This window comes from Arachis hypogaea, chromosome 4 (assembly GCF_003086295.3).
Source record: "Arachis hypogaea cultivar Tifrunner chromosome 4, arahy.Tifrunner.gnm2.J5K5, whole genome shotgun sequence".
In the NCBI taxonomy this organism is placed as follows: Eukaryota; Viridiplantae; Streptophyta; class Magnoliopsida; order Fabales; family Fabaceae; genus Arachis; species Arachis hypogaea.
In genome coordinates, this window is record NC_092039.1 from 63,621,905 (window position 1) to 63,638,380 (window position 16,476).

Below are 16,476 nucleotides of genomic sequence, written 5' to 3' on the forward strand. Positions count from 1 at the left end.
GCAAGTAAAAAGTAAACCTTACAACAACAAGTTTAGTAAGCCTTTGAGGAAAAGTGTATATTATGTAACAACAAACAATAACTAAGTTATCATTGTCTGCATAAAAACTCCACGAACCAAGTTCTACTATATGCCTATTAAGAATATGTATGCTTTTCTTTTTTTCATTTCATTTCCTCTTAATTTTGATGCTTGCTTGGGGACAAGCAAGATTTAAGTTTGGTGTTGTGATGAAAAGTCATCATATACCCATTTCTCAAGCTAATTTCACTTGTTTCACTAGTTTTTATGCACTTTCTTGCACCATAAGTAAGCAATTTAGAGTGGAATTGCATGTTTTATTTGAATCAATCAACCACCCTTTAATTGATGCTAAATCATGAGATTCAAGCTAAATTTAATTGATTTTTATTGATTTATAAACCTTGTGAATTTAGTGATACTTTGATTGGTTGTTTTGACTAATTGTAGGTGAAGAAAAGAAGAAAAGAAGGAAGCGTGGCTTAAGAAGTGTGGCCAAAGGAAGAAAATAGTGTGGAAAAAGAAGAAGGAGTGTGGCGCAGCATTGAAGGAGGAAGCCACACTGCCCTCCACAAGAGCACACTGCCCTCCAAGTGAGCACAACAATGAACCAAGCATTCAAGGCTTCACTGCCCTGCCCTCCTTGAGGGCGGAGCACAATTCTAGGCCAAGAAACAAGGGAAGGAAAAATTCTGCCTTGCCCTCCCCAAGAGCAATTTCGGGCTCCTCATGAAAAAATTCAAGGAAATTGTTCTCCAAGTGCCAACCATGGGTTTCGAACCCAAGCATATGAAGGGAAGGGAGTGGCGCAACAATAAAGGAAAATGAGCCACACTTGGCTAAAAGGCTACCACCAAGTTTCGAACACAAGATCTCTAGGAAGCCAAGCCTTAAGCGTGAATCATGTGCCAAGAAGAAAAAGCTCAGCATGCCTTCAGCCAGGTTTCGATCTTGGGACGTCACCCAAGAACACGAAAAGCTTGCGCTGCCCTGCCCTTGTGGAGGGCAGAGCAACATTCCTTGGTGCATGGTGCATAATTTGGCACGGCCAGCACACACATTGACGCACAGCAAGGGAGCTTGGGCGCGCAGCTTGGATGCACCATGACAACACTGCCCTGCTCTCCACAAGGGCAGGGCAGCATCTTGATGCCCCTCCCAAATTTGGCACGCTAGTTGGATCCACATGCAAGGCTTCCCTGCTCTGCCCTCCACAAGAGCAGAGCAACCTCCTGGGAGCAACATGGGCTGAATTTCACTCAAAAATCCAACTTAATTCACTTCTTCACCAAATCAAAAAGCCCACTCAAAATTCTTAGATCCAAAACAGAAAGTGTATAAATAGGTGTTAGCTAGGATTAAAAAAGAAGCTGAATTTCATTTTAATTTTCATCCTTAGTCAACTTGAGAGCTCACTTTCCATTTTTCTATTTTTCAGCAATAGCTTGAGAATTGGAGGAGAGAATTCACTTCTTCTTCCTCTGATTTTTTTTGTTTTTTTTACTGGGTTTTGTTTGAGTCTTGAGTGTGAAGAATTGAGGAACTTCTGTCTCAATCTCGATTTAAGATTTCTTTGATTTTCCTTCTTCATAATTGAGTTAAATTTCATTTCCTTTATTGCTTCAATCTTCAATTTCTCTTTACTTGCTTTGTGAACTTGGATTTAGGAAGGCAATTGAGATCTAGACTCTGCTATCTAGTCTCTGGAGTCCTGAGATCTAATTTTTTTTATGGTTCTTCGGCTGAACCACTGCTGCATTCAAATTTCCATTTCTGTTTGAGATCTAGCCAATTTCGATTCTTATCTTGCTTTAATAATTGTTGCAATTTAGTTTCTCTTGCTTAAATTTCTGAATTCCCAGTCCTTAAATTCCTTTTTCATTCAAGCAATTTATATTTCTTGCACTTTAAGTTACCGCAATTTACATTTCTCGCACTTTAAGTTTCAGTCATTTAATTTCTTGTTCTTTAAGATTTAGCACCTTTACTTTCAGTTCTCTTTAATTTCTGCAATTCATCCCTCTCCTTTTACATTTCCTGCTATTTACTTATTATTGGATACAAAATCACTCAACCAATACTTGATTCGCTTGACTAAATCAACCACTAAACTAAAATTGCTCAATCCTTCAATCCCTGTGGGATAGACCTCACTCCCGTGAGTTTTATTACTTGATGCGACCCGGTACACTTGCCGGTGAGTTTTGTGTTTGATCGTTTTCCACACATCACCCGGAAGTAGAATTCTGCACTTAGACTTATTTCTATAAACCCTAGTAGCTAGTTTAGTATAAATAGAACTTTATACTATTGTACTAGGAGTCTTTTCCCTATTTTCGAATTCACATGCTATTTGGGAGGCTGGCCATTCGGCCATGCCTGGACCATCACTTATGTATTTTCAACAGTGGATTTTCTACACACCATAGATTAAGGTGTGGAGCTCTGCTGTTCCTCGAGTGTTAATGCAATTACTATTATTCTTCTATTCAATTCATGCATATTCTTATTCTAAGATATTCGCTGCACTTCAACATGATGAATGTGATGATCTGTGACACTCATCATCATTCTCACCTATGAACGCGTGACTGACAACCAGTTCCTTTCTACAAGCGAGAGCAAGAGTGTGTATCTCTTGGATTCCTTAATCAGAATCTTCGTGGTATAAGCTAGAATTATTGGCGGCCATTCCTGAGATTCGGAAAGTCTAAACCTTGTCTGTGGTATTTCGAGTAGGATCTGGGAAGGGATGACTGTGATGAGCTTCAAACTCGCGAGTGTTGGGCGTAGTGACAGATGCAAAAGAATCACTGGATTCTATTCTGACTTGATCGAGAACCGACAGATGATTAGCTGTGCTGTGACAGAGCATTTGGACCATTTTTACTGAGAGGATGGGAAGTAGCCATTGACAGCGGTGACGCCCTACATACAGCTTGCCATAGAAAGGAGTAAGAATGATTGGAGGAAAGAAGTAGGAAAGCAGAGATTCAGAAGGGACAAAGCATCTCCTTACACTTCTCTGAAATTCCCACCAATGATTTACATAAGTATCTCTATCTCTATTTTATGCTTTAATTATCTTTATATTCGAAAACCATTAAAACCATTTGAATCCGCCTAACTGAGATTTACAAGATGACCATAGCTTGCTTCATACCAACAATCTCTGTGGGATCGACCCTTACTCATGTAAAGTATTACTTGGATGACCCAGTGCACTTGTTGGTTAGTTGTGCAAAGTTGTGACAAAGTGTGATTCACGTTTGAGAGCTCCAAGTCTTTGGCGCCATTGTTAATGATCACAATTTTGTGCACCAAGTTTTTGGCGCTGTTGCCGGGGATTGATCAAGTTTGGACAACTGACGGTTCATCTTATTGCTCATATTAGGTAATTTTCTTTTAAAAAATTTTTCAAAAATTTTTCAAAAAAAAATTTCTCTTTGTTTTCGTTTTTCAAAAAAAAAATTATTAATAAAATCATAAAAATCAAAAATATTTTGTGTTTCTTGTTTGAGTCTAGTGTCAATTTTTAAGTTTGGTGTCAATTGCATGTTTTAAAAAACTTTTGCATTTTTCGAAAATTCATGCATGTGTTTTTCATTATCTTCAAGTTGTTCTTGGTAAGTCTTCTTGTTTGATCTCCATATTTTCTTGTTTGTGTTTTTTGTTGTTTTTCATATGCATTTTTGCATTCATAGTGTCCAAACATGAAAAATTTCTAAGTTTGGTGTCTTGCATGTTTTTCTTTTCTTGAAAATTTTTCCAAAATAAGTCTTGATGTTCATCTTAATCTTCAAAGTGTTCTTGGTGTTCATCTTGACATTCATAGTGTTCTTGCATGCATCATTGGTTTTGATCCAAAAATTTTCATGTTTTGGGTCATATTTGTGTTTTTCTCTCTTCTCATTAAAAATTCAAAAATAAAAAAAATATCTTTTCCTTATTTTACTCAAAATTTCGAAATCTTTGGGTTGACTTAGTCAAAAATTTTTAAAACTAGTTGTTTCTTGTTAGTCAAGTCAAGATTTCAATTTTAAAAATCTTATCTTTTCAAAATCTTTTTTTAAAAAATCAAATCTTTTTCATTTTTTCTATTAGTTTCGAAATTTTTTAAAATTGATTTTCAAAATCTTTTTCTTAATTTTTATTTCATAATTTTCGAAAACTTTACTAATAATTAATGTGATTGATTAAAAAATTTGAGGTTTGTTACTTTCTTGTTAAGAAAGGTTCAATCTTTAAATTCTAGAATCATATCTTTTAATTTCATGTTAGTCAAGTAATCAATTTTAATTTTAAAAATCAAATCTTTTCCATACAAATCTCAATCATATCTTTTTCAAATCATATCTTTCTTCAAAATTGATTTCAAAAATCTTTTCTAACTTCCTATCTTTTCAAAATTGAATTTCAAATCTTTTCCAACTAACTAATTAACTTTTTGTTTGTTTTACTATTTCAAAACCACCTAACTACTTTTCTCTCTCTAATTTTCGAAAATTACCTCCCTCTTTTTCAAAATTCTTTTAATTAACTAATTGTTTCAAATTTTAATTTTAATTGTATTTCTCCTCTCAAATTTCAAAAATCACTAACTATTTTTCAAAAAAAAATTTCGAATTTCTCTCTGGTAGGCAAAATTATGATCATCAACAATGGCTCCAAAGACTTGGTGCTCTTAAACATGAATCACACTTTGTCACAACACCGCACAACTAACTAGCAAGTGTACTCGGTCGTCCAAGTAATACCTTATGTGAGTAAGGGTCGATCCCACAGAGATTGTTGGTATGAAGCAAGCTATGGTCATCTTGTAAATCCCAGTCAGGCGGATTCAACTGTATTAAGAAATTATAGTATACGCGAAGGAATAAAATATTAAATAGTTACTCATATAATTCAATAGTGGGAATTTCAGATAGGTGCATGGAGATGCTGTGTCCTTTCTGAATCTCTGCTTTCCTACTGCTTTTATCCAATCTTTGTCACTCCTTTCCATGGCAAGCTATATGTAGGGCATCACCATTGTCAATGGCTACATCCCATCCTCTCATGAAAATAGTCCAAATGCTCTGTCACAGCACGGCTAATCATATGTCGGTTCTCGATCATGTTGGAATAGAATCCCTTGATTCTTTTGCGTTTGTCATCACGCCCAGCAATCGCGAGTTTGAAGCTCGTCACAGTCATTCAATCCCGGAATCCTACTCGGAATATCATAGACAAGGTTAGACTTTCCGGATTCCCATGAATGCCGCTATCAATTCTAGCTTATACCACGAAGATTCTGCTTAAGGAATCCAAGAGATATGCGCCCAGTCTAAGGTAGAACGGAAGTGGTTGTCAGTCACGCGTTCATAGGTGAGAATGATGATGAGTATCATGGATCATCACATTCATCATGTTGAAGTGCAACGAATATCTTAGAATAAGAATAAGTCGAATTGAATAGAAAATAGTAGTACTTGCATTAAAACTCGAGGTACAGCAGAGCTCCACACCCATAATCTATGGTGTGTAGAAACTCCACCGTTGAAAATACATAAGTGATGAAGGTCCAGGAATGGCCGAATGGCCAGCCCCCAAAACGTGGTCACAGGATCAAAAATACAATCCATGATGAAAATACTATAGTAAAATGTCCTATTTATAATAAACTAGCTACTTAGGGTTTACAGAAGTAAGTAATTCATGCAGAAATCCACTTCCGGGGCCCACTTGGTGTGTGCTTGGGCTGAGCTTGAATGTTACACGTGAAGAGGCTTTTATTGGAGTTGAACACCAAGTTGTAACGTGTTTCTGGCGTTCAACTCTGGTTCATGACGAGTTTCTGGCGTTTGACTCTAGAATGTAGCATGAAACTGGCGTTGAGCGCCAATTTACGTCATCAAATCTCAAATAAAGGATGGACTATTATATATTGTTGGAAAGCTCTGGATGTCTAATTTCCAACGCCATTAAGAGCGTGCCAGTTGGAGTTCTATAGCTCCGGAAAATCCATTTTGAGTGCAAGGAGGTCAGATTCCAACAGCATCAGCAGTCCTTTGTCATCCTTCTTATCAGAGATTTGCTCAGCTCCCTCAATTTCAGCCAGAAAATACCTGAAATTACAGAAAAACACAAAAACTCATAGTAAAGTCTAGAAATGTGAATTTAACATAAAAACTAATGAAAACATCCCTAAAAGTAGTTAGATCATACTAAAAATTACCTAAAAACAAAGCCAAAAAGCGCATAAATTATCCAACCATGTTCTAGCTCTGTCTCTTACAGCAAAAGGGAAAAGCATGAGCCTGTAGACTTCAGGATCTACTCCATTCGTCTTAACAGTTTCACAAATCTGCAAGAACTCAGTTAAAAACTGGTAAGGATCTTCAGATGGAAGTCCATGAAACTTGCAGTTCTATTGCATTAAAGCAACTAATTGAGGTTTCAGCTCAAAATTGTTTGCTCTAATGGCAGGAATTGAGATGCTTCTTCCATCAAACTTGGACTTGGGTTTAGTAAAATCACCAAGCATCCTCCTTGCATTATTGTTGTTGGGTTCGGCTGCCATCTCCTTCTCTTGTTCGAAATTTTCAGAAAGGTTGCCTCTGGATTGTTGTAATTTATCTTCTCTTAGTTTTTTCTTCAGAGTCCTTTCAGGTTCAGGATCAGCTTCAACAAGAGTGCCTTTTTCCTTGTTCCTGCTCATATGAAAGAGAAGAGAAAAAGAAAAGGAAGAGGAATCCTCTATGTCACAGTAAAGAGGATCCTTATTATTAGTAGAAGAAGAAAGGGGATAAGGATTAAGAAGAAGGAATAATCCAAACTCAAGGGTAAGGATAGAGGAACTGATTGGAGATGAAGAGAGATGAAGAGAAGTGTTAGTAAATAAATAAATAAATAGAAGAAGATGAGAGAGAGAATTCGAAAATTAATTTTGAAAAGGAGTTAGTGATTTTCGAAAATTAAAAATGAGATAGAATTAAAATTAAAATTTAAAATAATCAATTAATTTAAAAAGAATTTTGAAAAAGGGATGAGATATTTTCAAAAATTAGAGAGGGAGAAGTAGTTAGGTAGTTTTGAAAAAGATAAGAAACAAACAAAAAGTTAATTAGTTAGTTGAAAAAGATATTAAAATCAAATTTGAAAAGATAAGAAGATAAGAGGTTAGATAAGATATTTTAAAATCAAATTTTTGAAAAAGATAAAATTTTGAAAAAGATATGATAAAAAGATATGGTTGAAAATGATTTAACTTTTTAAAATTAAAATTAATTACTTAACTAACAAGAAACTAAAAGATATGATTCTAGAATTTAAAGATTGAACCTTTCTTAACAAGAAAGCAACAAACTTCAAATTTTTGAATCAATCACATTAATTGTTAGTGTAATTTCAAAAATTTGAAATAAAATTAAGAAAAAGATGTTCAAAATAATTTTAAAATTTTCGAAATTAATAAGATAAAAATGAAAAAGATTTGATTTTTGAAAAAAAAGTTTTGAAAAGATAGGATTTTTAAAATTGAAAATTTGACTTGACATATGAGAAACAACTAATTTTAAAAAATTTTGACTAAGTAAACTCAAATTTTCAAAAATTAGGAGAGAAATAAGGAAAAGATATTTTTTGATTTTTGAATTTTTAATGATGAGAGAGAAAAACAACAAAAATGACTTACAACATGAAAATTATGAATCAAAACTCATGATGCATTCAAGAAAACTATGAATGTCAAGATGAACACCAAGAACACTTTGAAGATCATGATGAACATCAAGAACATATTTTTGAAAAAATTTTGATGCAAAGAAAACATGCAAGACACCAAACTTAGAATTCTTTAATGCATGGATACTATGAATGCAAAAATGCATATGAAAAATAATAAAAGACACAAAACAAGAAAATATCAAGATTATACAAGAAGATTTACCAAGAACAACTTGAAGATCATGAAGAACACTATGAATGCATGAATTTTTCGAAAAATGCATAATAATTTTTAAAACATGCAATTGACACCAAACTTAAAAATTGACTCAAGACTCAAACAAGAAACAAAAAATATTTTTGATTTTTATGATTTTATGATTTTTTTGTATTTTCTTAATAAATTTTTCGAAAATATTCTTTAGAAAAACGAAAATAAAGAAAAAAAAATTTTTTGAAAGATTTTTGAAAACTTTTTGAAAAGAAAATTGCCTAATTTGAGCAACAAGATGAACCGTTAGTTGTCCAAACTCGAACAATCCCCGACAATGGCGCCAAAAACTTGGTAGGCGAAATTGTGATCATTAACAATGGCTCCAAAGGCTTGGTGCTCTTAAACATGAATCACACTTTGTCACAACTCCACACAACTAACCAGCAAGTGTACTGGGTCGTCCAAGTAATACCTTACGTGAGTAAGGGTCGATCCCATAGAGATTGTTGGTATGAAGCAAGCTATGGTCATCTTGTAAATCCCAGTCAGTCAGATTCAACTGTATTGCGAAATTATAGTATACGCGAAGGAATAAAATAGTAAATAGTTACTCATATAATTCAATAGTGGGAATTTCAGATAGGTGCATGGAGATGCTGTGTCCTTTCTGAATCTCTGCTTTCCTACTGCTTTTATCCAATCTTTGTCACTCCTTTCCATGGCAAGCTGTATGTAGGGCATCACCGTTGTCAATGGCTACATTCCATCCTCTCAGTGAAAATGGTCCAAATGCACTGTCACAACATGACTAATCATCTGTCGGTTGTCGATCATGTTGGAATAGAATCCCTTGATTCTTTTGCGTTTGTCATCACGCCCAGCAATCGCGAGTTTGAAGCTCGTCACAGTCATTCAATCCCGGAATCCTACTCAGAATACCACAGACAAGGTTAGACTTTCCGGATTCCCATGAATGCCACCATCAATTCTAGCTTATACCACGAAGATTCTGCTTAAGGAATCCAAGAGATATGCGCCTAGTCTAAGGTAGAACGAAAGTGGTTGTCAGTCACGCATTCATAAGTGAGAATGATGATGAGTATCACGGATCATCTCATTCATCATGTTGAAGTGCAACGAATATCTTAGAATAAGAATAAGTCGAATTGAATAGAAAATAGTAGTACTTGCATTAAAACTCGAGGTACACCAGAGCTCGACACCCTTAATCTATGGTGTGTAGAAACTCCACTGTTGAAAATACATAAGTGATGAAGGTCCGGCATGGCTGAATGGCCAGCCCCCAAAATGTGATCACAGGATCAAAAATACAATCCAGGATGAAAATACAATAGTAAAATGTCCTATTTATAATAAACTAGGTACTTAGGGTTTACAAAAGTAAGTAATTGATGCAGAAATCCACTTCTGGGGCCCACTTGGTGTGTGCTTGGGCTGAGCTTGAATGTTACACGTGCAGAGGCTTTTATTGGAGTTGAACACCAAGTTGTAACGTGTTTCTGGCGTTCAACTCTGGTTCGTGACGTGTTTCTGGCGTTTGACTCCAGAATGCAGCATGAAACTGGCGTTGAGCGCCAGTTTACGTCATCAAATCTCCAATAAAATATAGACTATTATATATTGCTGGAAATCTCTGGATGTCTACTTTTCAACGCCGTTGAGAGCGCGCCATTTGGAATTCAGCAGCTCCGGAAAATCCATTTCGAGTGAAGGGAGGTCAGATTCCAACAACATCAGCAGTCCTTTGTCAGCCTTCTTATTAGAGTTTTGCTCAGGTCCCTCAATTTCAGCCAGAAAATACCTGAAATCATAGAAAAACACACAAATTCATAGTAAAGTCAAGAAATGTGAATTTAACATAAAAACTAATGAAAACATCCCTAAAAGTAGTTAGATCATACTAAAAATTACCTAAAAACAAAGCCAAAAAGCGTATAAATTATCCGCTCATCACTCTCTATCTCATCTTCTTCTATTTATTTATTTAATTACTAACACTCTTTTCTTCATCTTAAAATTCAAACCCTCTCTTCTCTTCTGTGTTCAAATTTTTCTCTTCTTCATTCTTATTCTTCTTTTCTTCTACTCACATAAAGGAATCTCTATACTGTGACATAGAGGATTCCTCTTCTTTTCTGTTCTCTTCTTTTTCATATGAGCAGGAGCAAGGACAAGGACAAACTTGTTGAAGCAGATCCTGAACCTGAAAGGACTCTGAAGAAGAAGCTAAGAAAAGCTAAAGCACAACAATCTAGGGAAAACCTTACAGAGAATCTCAAAAAAGAGAGAGATATGGCCGAACCCAATAACAATGGTGGAGGTGCAAGGAGGATGCTTGGTGATTATACTACACCTACTTCCAACTTTTATGGAAGAAGCATCTCAATCCCTGCCATTGGAGCAAACAATTTTGAGCTGAAGCCTCAACTAGTTGCTCTGATGCAACAAAACTGTAAGTTCCATGGACTTCCATCAGAAGATCCCTATAAGTTTTTAACTGAATTCCTGCAGATCTATGATACTGTTAAGACTAATGGAGTAGATCCTGAAGTCTACAGGCTCATGCTTTTCCCTTTTACTGTAAGAGACAGAGCTAGAACATGGTTGGACTCACAACCTAAAGATAGCCTGGCTCTTGGGATAAGCTGGTCACGGCCTTCTTCTCCAAGTTCTTTCCTCCTCAAAAGCTGAGTGATGAGCGGATAATTTATACGCTTTTTGGCATTGTTTTTAGGTAGTTTTCAGTAGGATCTAGCTACTTTTAGGGATGTTTTCATTAGTTTTTATGCCAAATTCACATTTTTGGACTTTACTATGAGTTTGTGTGTTTTTCTGTGATTTCAGGCATTTTTTGGCTAAAATTAAGGGACCTGAGAAAAACTCTGATAAAAGGCTGACAAAGGACTACTGATGCTGTTGGATTCTGATCTCCCTGCACTCGAAATGATTTTCTGGAGCTACAGAACTCCAAATGGTGCGCTCTCAATGGTGTTGGAAAGTAAACATCCAGACCTTTCTATCAATATATAATAGTCATACTTTATTCGAGATTAGATAACGCAAATTAGCGCTCAACGCCAGTTCCATGCTGCATCCTGGAGTCAAACGCCAGAAACACATCACAAACCAGAGTTAACCGCCAAAAACACGTTAAAAATTGGCGTTTAACTCCAAAAGAAGCCTCTTCACGTGTAAAGCTCAAGCTCAACCCAAGCACACACCAAGTGGGCCCCAGAGGTAGATTTCTATATCAATTACTTATTTCTGTAAACCCTAGTAACTAGTCTAGTATAAATAGGACATTTTACTATTGTATTAGGCGTCTTGTCTTTGGATTGATCTTTAATCAGTGTATGCGATTTTAGACATTCATGGGGGCTGGCCTCTCGGCCATGCCTGGACCATCACTTATGTATTTTCAACGGTGGACTTTCCACACACCATAGATTAAGGGTGTGGAGCTCTGCTGTACCTCGAGTTTTAATGCAATTACTACTATTTTCTATTCAATTCAGTTTATTCCTGTTCTAAGATATTCGTTGCACTTCAACATGATGAATGTGATGATATGTGACACTCATCATCATTCTCACTTATGAATGTGTGACTGACAACCACTTCTGTTCTACTTTAGAAAGAGCGAGTATCTCTTGGATTCCTTAATCAGAATCTTTGTGGTGTAAGCTAGAATCCTTTGGCGGCCATTCCTTAGGATCCGAAAAGTCTAAACCTTGTCTGTGGTATTCTGAGTAGGATTCAAGGATTGAATGGCTGTGACGAGCTTTAAACTCGCGATTGTTGGGCGTGATGACAAACGCAAAAGAATCAATGGATTCTATTCCGACATGATCGAGAATCGACAGATGATTAGCCGTGCCGTGACAGAGCATTGGACCATTTTCACTGAGAGGATGGGAAGTAGCCATTGACAATGGTGATGCCCTACATACAGCTTGCCATGGAAAGGAGTAAGAAGGATTGGATGAAGGCAGCAGGAAAGCAGAGATTCAGAAAGAACACAGCATCTTCTTATGCTTATCTGAAATTCCCACCAATGATCTACATAAGTGTCTTTATCTCTATTTTGTGCTTTAATTATTATTACTTTCAAAATCTATTACAACTATTTGAATCCGCCTAACTGAGATTTAGAAGATAACCATAGCTTGCTTCATACCAACAATCTCCGTGGGATCGACACTTACTCATGTAAGGTATTACTTGGACGACCCAGTGCACTTGCTGGTTAGTTGTGCAAAGTTTTGACAAAGTGTGATTCACATTTGAGTGCACCAAGTTTTTGGCGCCGTTGCCGGGGATTGTTCGAGTTTGGACAACTGACAGTTCATCTTGTTGCTCAGATTAGGTAATTTTCTTCTATTTTCTTTTTAAAAAGTTTTCAAAAATTTTTCAAAATTTTTTTCTTTGTTTTCGTTTTTCTAAAAATAATTTTTGAAAAAAAATACCAAAAAATTATAAAATCATAAAAATAAAAAATATTCTGTGTTTCTTGTTTAAGTCTAGAGTCAATTTTTAAGTTTGGTATCAATTGCATCTTTTTATTTTTCTAAAATTTTTTTCGAAAATTCATGCATGTGTTCTTCATAATCTTCAAGTTGTTCTTGATAAGTCTTCTTGTTTGATCTTCATATTTTCTTGATTTGTGTCTTTTGTTGTTTTTCATGTTCATTTTTGCATCCATAGAGTCTAAGCATTGAAAATGTCTAAGTTTGGTGTCTTGCATGTTTCTCTTTTCTTGAAAATTTTTCAAAAATAAGTCTTGATGTTCATCTTGATCTTCAAAGTGTTCTTGGTGTTCATCTTGACATTCATAGTGTTCTTGCATGCATCATGTGTTTTGATCCAAAATTTTCATGTTTTGGGTCATTTTTATGTTTTTCTCTCTCCTCATTAAAAATTCAAAAAATAAAAAAATATATTTTCCTTATTTTTCTCAAAATTTCTAAAATTTGAGTTGACTTAGTCAAAAATTTTTAAAACTTAGCTATTTCTTATAAGTCAAGTCAAATTTTCAATTTTAAAAATCTTATCTTTTCAAAACTTTTTCAAAAATCAAATCTTTTTCAATTTTTTATTAATTTTTGAAGTTCTTTAAAATTAAGTTTTAAAATCTTTTTCTTATCTTTATTTCATGATTTTTTAAAAAACTTCACTAACAATTAATGTGATTGATTCAAAAATTTGAAGTTTGTTACTTTATTGTTAAGAAAGGTTCAATCTTTAAACTCTAGAGTCATATCTTTTAGTTTCTTGTTAGTCAAGTAATCAATTTTAATTTTAAAAATCAAATCTTTTTCAAAATATCTTTTCCATCATATCTTTTTAATTAATTCTTTTTCAATCATGTCTTTTTCAAAAATTTGATTTCAAAATATCTTTTCTAACTTCTTATCTTTTCAAAATTTATTTTTAAATCTTTTTCAACTAACCAATTGACTTTTTGTTTGTTTCTTATCTTTTTCAAAACCACCTAACTACTTTTCTCTTTCTAATTTTTGAAAATTCCTCACCCCTTTTCAAAATTCTTTTTAATTAATTAATTATTTTAAATTTTAATTTTAATTTTATTTCTCCCTTTAATTTTTGAAAATCACTAACTTATTTTTCAAAATTTATTTTCGAATTTCTCCCTCTCTCATCTCTTTCTATTTATTTATTCATTCATTAACACTTCTCTTCATCTCAAGAATTCGAACCTACTCCTCTCCCTTGTGTTTGGATTCTTACCTTTTCCTTCTTCTCTTCTTTTCTTCTTTTACTAACATAAAGGAATCTCTTTACTATGGTAAAGAGGATCCCTATTATTATTTTTTGTTCCCTTCTTTTTCATATGAGCAGGAGCAAGGACAAGAGCATTCTTGTTGAAGCAGTTCCTGAACCTGAAAGGACTCTGGAGGGTAAACTAAGAGAAGCTAAATTACAACAATCCAGAGACAACCTTACAGAAATTTTCGAAGAAGAAGAGGAGATGGCAGCCGAAGATAATAATGCAAGAAGGATGATTGGTGATTATACTACACCTACTTCCAAGTTTTATGGAAGAAGCATCTCAATCCCTACCATTGGAGCAAACAATTTTGAGCTGAAACCTCAACTAGTTGCTCTAATGCAACAGAACTGCAAGTTCCATGGACTTCTATCAGAAGATCTCTATCAGTTTTTAACTGAGTTCTTGTAGATCTGTGAGACTATTAAGACTAAGGGAGTAGATCCTGAAGTCTACAGGCTCATGCTTTTCCCTTTTGCTTTAAGAGACAAGGCTAAACATGGTTGGACTCACAACCTAAAAATAGCCTGGACTCATGGGATAAGCTGGTCGCAGCCTTCTTGGCTAAGTTCTTTCCTCCTCAAAAGCTGAGCAAGCTTAGAGTGGATGTTCAGACCTTCAAACAAAAAGATGGTGAATCCCTCTATGAAGCTTGGGAAAGATACAAGCAGATGACCAAAAGGTGTCCTTCTGACATGCTTTCAGAGTGGACCATTTTGGATATATTCTATTATGGTGTATCTAAGTTCTCTAAGATGTCATTGGACCATTTTGCAGATGGATCCATTCACCTAAAGAAAACGCCTGCAGAAGCTCAAGAACTTATTGACATGGTTGCAAATAACCAATTAATGTACACTTCTGAGAGGAATTTTGTGAGTAACGGGACGCCTTAGAGGAAGGGAGTTCTTGAAATTGATGCTCTGAATGCCATATTGGCTCAGAACAAAATGTTGACTCAGCAAGTCAACATGATTTCTCAATGTCTGAATGGATGGCAAAATGCATCCAACAGTACTAAAGAGGCATCTTCTGAAGAAGAAGCTTATGATACTGAGAACCTTGCAATGGCAGAGGTATATTACATGGGTGAACCTTATGGAAACACCTATAATTCATCATGGAGAAATCATCCGAATTTCTCATGGAAGGATCAACAAAAGCCTCAATAAGGCTTTAATAATGGTGGAAGAAACAAGCTCAGCAACAGCAAACCTTTTCCATCATCTTCTCAACAACAGACAGAGAATTCTGAGCAGAGCACCTCTAGTTTAGCAAACACAGTCTCTGATCTGTCTAAGGCCACTTTAAGTTTCATGAGTGAAACAAGGTCCTCTATCAGAAATTTGGAGGCACAAGTGGGCCAGCTGAGTAAGAAAGTCACTGAAACTCCTCCTAGTACTCTCCCAAGCAATACTAAAGAGAATCCAAAAAGAGAGTGCAAGGCCATTGACATAATCAACATTGCTGAACCTAGAGAGGAAGGAGAGGACGTGAATCCCAATGAGGAAGACCTCATGGGATGTCTCTCAGGAAAGAAGGAGTTCCCTATTGAGGACCTAAAGGAATATGAAGGTCATATAGAGACCATAGAGATCCCATTAAATCTCCTTCTGCCATTTATGAGCTCTGAAGACTATTCTTCCTTTGAAGAGGATGAAGATGTAACTGGAGAGCAAGTTGCTCAATATCTAGGAGCCATCATGAAGTTGAATGCCAAGTCGGGATTTTTGCTAGTAAAGAATTTTATAAAGTCGCGTTGTAATTATAGATTCTGAACCAACAGAAATCCCTCCGTACAAACGTTTTGGTTGTCACAAGTAACAAACCCCTAAATAAATCGATAACCGAAGTATTTAAACCTCGGTCGTCTTCTCAAGGAATTGCAGGGAGGTGTGTTCTTATTATTGGTTATGAGTTTTGTAAATTGGGGGTTTTGAAAATGAGGAACAAGTATGATAAATGACAAATAAAATAAATAAATGACTGTAAAATAAACTCTTGGCAAGGTATGAGAAATTAGAAGTCCTATCCTAGTTATCCTTATCAATGATGATGAAAATTGAATGTTAATTCCACTTAGTTAACCTCTGCTGGTGCGAAGGAAGGTCAAGTGGCTAATTAGTTTGATCTTCAAATCCTAGTTAATTCCTAGAAAAAGATTGGGATTATAGAAGTTCAAGCTAATTAGCAAAGATAGCGATTATCGATCACGTTGAGTTTGATAACTCAAGAGTTATTGATTTCTTAACCAAAGCCAAGAATGTAGAAAGCTAAATTAAAATCATAAATATCTGGAATACCTCAAATAACATTCATTCAAAGCAGTCAAATCTAACATGGAAAATATTCATAAGCCAATTGGGCAACATAAATCAAACATAAATAAAAGCATTAAAGTATCTCAAAGTAGAAGAGAGGTCAAAATAAAGGAATATTGAACCTGATATGAAGAGTTGAATTAAATCCTTAATTTCTAAAAAATCCTAATTTCTAATTCCTAAGAGAGAGGAGAGAACCTCTCTCACCAAAACTACATCTAAACTATGAAAAGTAACTAATTGGGTAGCTCCCTTTTCTTTCGGATGCATTCCTCCACTTCATAACCTCTGGTCTGTGCTTTCTGGACTTGGATTTGGGCCAAAAAGGGCTTCAAAAATCGCTGGGATTGCTTTCTGTAATATTTGGTGCGTGGCCTCTGTCACGCGTCCGCGTGGGTCACGCA

General features: G+C 35.3%; 1 non-coding gene across 1 annotated transcript; it reads right to left on the reverse strand.

Annotated features, from left to right (window-relative positions):
• Positions 1 to 14,344: 14,344 nt before the first annotated feature.
• On the reverse strand, positions 14,345 to 14,452 carry LOC112799530 (small nucleolar RNA R71). The gene has a single exon (XR_003201105.1). It is a non-coding gene; the product is annotated as a small nucleolar RNA R71 (small nucleolar RNA).
• Positions 14,453 to 16,476: the final 2,024 nt, after the last annotated feature.